The sequence below is a fragment of the Podarcis raffonei genome, chromosome 10, assembly GCF_027172205.1.
Source record: "Podarcis raffonei isolate rPodRaf1 chromosome 10, rPodRaf1.pri, whole genome shotgun sequence".
NCBI lineage: Eukaryota > Metazoa > Chordata > Lepidosauria > Squamata > Lacertidae > Podarcis > Podarcis raffonei.
The window spans coordinates 44,674,828-44,680,792 of record NC_070611.1 but is presented as its reverse complement, the minus strand read 5'-3'; positions in this window follow the sequence as shown (position 1 = coordinate 44,680,792).

The window sequence follows — 5,965 nt, the reverse complement described above, 5'->3', positions numbered from 1 at the left end:
TTACAGACAAAGCTGGGAAGCTCGCTGGTTTGTAGCGACAAAGGCTGCTCCGAGAGGCACACATTTTGCGCTGCTCCCCTAGGCTCTTCATTCTAGCGACACACGCAGACAACCGGACGCAGTCACTGATTTTTCTTTTCTTTATATGTGAAAAAATTATTGCCAGGGCGGAAAACGTCTTTATCACCAGTATCCTGCGATTTAAAGCACATTTGTATGACTCCTGTTATAAATCAAAATGAAGACCCAGGTGGAATCTAGACACATATAAAAGAAGATGTGAAAATGCTTTTTTAAAAAAGCGTTTTGAAAAATATATTGAATTTGCCACAGGCTTACCATCGCCATCTGTGTAGCTGAGTCCCCATAGCTGCTTGAACGCTCTCTTAGTACATTTTAGTCCTCCCCTAGCTTTCATAAAATTGAGTAAGCAGGCGTAATTCTCGAACAGGATTATTAGGCATTTTCTCCTGCAACAAGACTCTTACTTCCTATCACCAGCTTTGGGTTGGGGCTAGTGGCTGTGTGGCATTTGTAGATCTTGATACCATTCTGCGCTTTCTGCAAATGTTTTACCTATATATTTTTACGCACTCCTCTCATTTTGCAGGGAGCAATGAGAAGTTCCAGGACCATTGCTACAGAGGTTTAGTTTCATTTGGATGAGAGAATGCTGGAGACATAAAGATACCTCATTCTGTCTGTATCTTAAAAACTGTCAACCTGCCAAGTATTTGTTGCAGTCAGACTCCAGCTCTACAGATGAATGACTCATTCATTATAGTAATTCAAACGCACCAATATTCTAATGTCAAATCCTAAGCTCTTGACTAGACATTACTTGAAGCCTTAAAGTTTAAGGCAAAGTAATAGCAATACAGTGGTACCTTGGGTTAAGTACTTAATTCGTTCCGGAAGTCTGTTCTTAACCTGAAATTTTTCTTAACCTGAAGCACCACTTTGGCTAATAGGGCCTCCCGCTGCCACCGCGCCGCCGGAGCACGATTTATGTTCTCATCCTGAAGCACGATTTCTGGATTAGCAGAGTCTGTAACCTGAAGCGTATGTAACCCGAGGTACCATTGTAGACACATTCACAGTGATCATACAGCAAACCCACAAGAATATATTTTACTTGCAACCAGATCAATGTATTTCCTGCCACTAGGGAAAACATAATGGATAGTGGTCTGCTTAGTGGGAGAGAAGTAGCTTAGAGGGGTTGGGGATCAGTGTTTTCATGCCCAAGTTAATCGCAGATAAAGGTTTCTTATTTCTGTTTTTGAAGATTAAATGTGGGCATTCTGTCACAAAATACCACAGCGCTGAATGCTGGTACGCAGAACAAAGCATAAATATATTTAATACTGCAAGCTTCCACCTGTATCAAATCTACTTTTATGACATATAACCTGATAATATTTAGTATTTACATAGTGTGGTATAGAGTTCAGAGTTTTGGATGAGGAGTAAGGAAACATATACAAATCCCCACTCAGCCATGAAGTTGATTGGGTGACATTTGTCCAGCTTCTTCACACTTTCTCATGTCCTGCGGCAACCCTCCACCCCACCCCAAGGAAAACCACTCTAGCACTCAATCGGAACAAATGGAAATTCGGGTTTTCTCTGAATTGACATTTGCTCTGATTTAGAGCTAAAAAGTGGAGTTTCCTTGGGAAACAAGGAGAGTAAGGGGAAAACTACTTGGACCCATGCTTTCTAGTCATGAGACAAGCAGAGGTGTGGACAAGCCCTAATTCTCAGCCTAAACTCCCTCACATGACCAAAGTGACTATTCATCCTTACAAGAACTGTGTACAGTAGTTGAGTGTTTTATCCATATGGTGCAGATATGTGAATGCAGCTGAAAGTTTGGTTTGACTAGGACCACCAAGTGAATTTATAGCAGAGGCAACATTTAAACCAGGAACTTCCTGGTTCCCATGCCATTTTCTTAGCTGCTATAGTAGCTCTCAGATTAGATAAAATATTAGATAAAGAAGATGTAACAGGAATTTAGAACACAAAGAAGTACATAAAGTAAAAATCATCACCAAACTGATAAACAAGGCAGTCCTGTTAAAAATGCTTGCTTATAAAAAGCAAATAGTGATTTCAGAGGAGGGGGGTCTTGAACTGTGGCATTATGCCACAATTCATACTATCAGCAGTATATCAGTTACCTGCATTATCTCAAAGATTGTGTACTTTGAGTGATTAATGAACTTGTTTATACCACATGCAATGTTTTTCAGTGGCTTGGTTTATTACACGTTAAGAGCTACAAAAGGGTCTAGTGAATATTTATATTAAAAGATTTATATTAAAATATAAAGAAAGGCTCAAAAAGGTAGTGTTAGAGACACCTACATGCTTTTTGAAAAACAGTGTGCTTTTGGAAGATGGACACCCCTGGTGGCTGTTGCATGTACAGTAGTGTAAATGAACACAAATAAGAAGTAAAAGTAGTGAGCAAATATTTCTTGCAGTAACAAAAGACATAACAAAAGACAAAATAGTAATTTCTCTCTCTTAGGATAATGCTCTTAAGTTGCTGTAGGCCAAAGAAGAAAAGATTATTTATTTAGAGTATTTGTGCACTACTTTTCAGCCAAAAAGGCTCCCAAAATGGCATATGTGCAATAAATTGAAACTAAAGAGTCCCTGTGCACAAACGTAGAACTTAAAAAAAAAGCATACAAGTGAAAAGGGAGAGAGGGAGTGTGATCTTGTCTTCTACCACTGGTGTTCTGGCTGGAGAGAGGCCCAAATGGGGCATGCTGGGGCAGCCTTGGAGCTGCCAGATCCAAAGCTTCATTGTTTCCCAATATTGTGTTGTATTCTGATGCTGGATCCCACAGTACCTAAGTGGAGGTAAAGCAAGGCCAGGCTGGTCAGAAGTTGCAGAAGTTTTATAAATAAATAAAAAGTAGTCATGGCCATTAATTTCAATGGGTCTGCTCTGAGTAGGACTGGGATTGGATACAACCCTTAAACTGGGGAGAGGCCACCCCCCATTAAAGTGGCAAGAATAGAAGGGGCTGCTAACAGCATCTCCATGAAGAGGAGTTGCAGCAGCAGAGGCAGGGATAATATGAAGGCAGGGGACATATAGTGTGGTTTACCCCAGGCCCTGAGCCTTCATAGTTCAGGAGTCCATGAATGATTACCTTCCTTTATACTTAAAAAGTAAGGCTGTCATAATTCAGCCCCCATTGGAGGATTTGTAGTGCAGCATCAGAATCCTGAATTTGCATGAAGTTAGAGTGCATCCCCATCACAATCCTGGATTTGCAGGGGGAACAGCAGGGGAGCAAAAGAGAAGACAGAATTTAATCTGGTTTTGAACAATAGAGTACAGATTTGAATAAAGAAAACAGAGAGGGGGGAGTGGTGATTTGAAACAACAGCAGATATTTGAGTAGAGTAAGCCGGGGGTAACACTGAGGGAGGGAAAGTGGCAGTTTAAAACAAAGTTTGAGTACAGCCCCATGTGCAAAAATAAATTTATAAGTCTTTAAAGTGCCACAATATTCTCTTAATTGTTTTGCTTGTAATATAAGTTAGGCCTTACATGTTAGGAAATGAATACTGGTCTGATTGTCATTTATCCCTCAATAGTATTGAATATTTTAAAAATTGTAATTTGGCCTTTGCATTTGTATGGGGTAGATCTAGACAGTACTTTAATAAATTCCCTTTATGAAGTTTATGTCATGAACTACATCATGGGAAAACAGTTTGAATTGCTGCATGTTGAATACTCGGATTGTTTGCACAATAGGTGTTTAATTTCCTGTTTGTTCAAAAGTAATCTCTGACAGTTATAAACGTTACAGTATATTGTTTGCTCAAGGGAACTGTGGGTAATCTTAGAGTTCATGTTCCTATTTTCAAAGACAACTTAATGGTGCAATCATTCTAACAGTCTATGAATGTTTGGAATATGAAATGTGAGTGTGTATACAACATATTAACAGGGTTTTTGTTTTAATGCACTTTTAATAAGTGTTTTTTCTTTAAATTTGAGTAGATGACTGGTTGAGACATTCTGTCTTTGAACTTAATAGGTCTCAAGAGAAGGTGATGTTCAGTTTAGGAAAAAGTAACATTATGTACTGTAAATGCTAATTTCAGATATACAGTGAAGATTTCTGAATTTGGCTGGCTACAACTAACCAGGAAAAAAATATTTAAGTCACGGTGGATTGATCAATGAAAAGTAAATTTAGTGTAACATGCACAAGCAAGAACAAACCTCAGCAAGCCTCAGCGTCACAGTCCACCCCACGCCCCCAAACACACACAGCCAGAAAGAGAAGTTAAACAGCTTGCTTTTGCTTTCCCAAACTTTGGCTCATTTCATTGTGTCTTCTGGTTCAACAAATTGTGATTAAAGCTATCATCACTTTCAAACAAGCCCATTTCAAAATGGGGTCCTAGAAGCTGGCTAATTGACATTACCAGTGCTTTTTTTCTTAAAAAAATGTTTAGGGGTACTCTTATTTTGACTCAAGTAAACCACCATTTTATAGTTCAAATCGGGGGAAATAAATACAGTAAATGGACAAAAGTACAAAGATTCACAAAATGTTTAGGAGTATGCATACCCCTATGTACCCCCAGAAAAAAAGCACTGGACATTACCCATAATTAGTGTTGACCAGTTTGCCAAACTAGATGACATGGCAAACTGTGGTTGACGGAGCTCCCAAACTATTCCTCTTAGCTATACAGGAGGGGGAAAGGGAAGAGGAGCACACAAACCTAATACCCACTGTGGATCACATCTTGCTAAACCATTGTTTAGTATGACATACAAACATGGTCTGTGTGGGGCAGCAGTGAAAATGCTCAAGTTTTTGAATAGTTGTCCTACTATAGAGTATGTAATGTTTGCAGCTTCAGTTGGAGATGATAGTTTCTTATACAGACATTGCATTACATATTTTCTAGCCTTCCATCTTTCAGCCTGATTAGCTTTCTCAGTCATAGCTAAAGGTAAGCAGTTGAGTTCCTAGTAACACATTTATAACTTCTTGCAATGATATAGGGGCTGTCATTGTTTCTCTTTCTTTACCACCTTCTCCTGCTTTAGAACTGCTAGTGTGGTGTTTCTTCTTTCATCCTCTCATTCCTCTGATCTGTGAACATTCTCATACAGGTTTCTAAAAAGGAAATAATCCATGTCGTGAAAGTGTATTTGAGTATAATCAGGATTATTTTAAAGGCACAAATAAGCCAAGGAAATGCTTTTTTGTGGTAACAGGAGAAGAACCAGTATTTTCAAGGCTGATGATAAGACAGGATTTGAAAAGTGCTTCCCAATATATTTATTTATTTAAATTGGTCTCCCACCCTTTGTCAGTTTCTGATCCCAGGGTAGGTCACAGAGTACAAACCACAATATCAATTATGACACCATAAATTAATCTGCTACCTTTAAAACATAATGCAGCTAACTGAAGCAACTATTTCATAACTGTCAAATCTGCTCAGCGCTCCCCCTCCTCACCCCCAAAGGACCTAGGTGAAGAGATCACACACCCCTTATACATTTCAAGGAATTGGGGCTGGCCCAAGTCATTTTGGTACCTGAGGTGAACCACAAAATTGTGCTCTCCTCATTGCCAGAGAAAAAAATTGGGAGTGAGGACTGGTATCAGGAATAAAGGGGGATTAAAGATCTATATTGGGATCTGCTGCCCCTGTGGATCCTGCCACCTGAGGCAGTCACCTCACCTTGCCTCATGAGTGGACCAGGCCTGCAAGGAATCCTACTTAGATCATGTTGTACAGTTGCTTAGGGTAGCACAATATATTGGAGTCGCTCTAGGAATGTTCTGTGCCATTTGGTGTTTGTTTTTACCATATCTAACTTGTGAACAACCCAATCACTTCAAATATAAATACAGCAGCTGTTATTAATCATGACACAATTCTTTCTCTGAAGGCAGTTGAG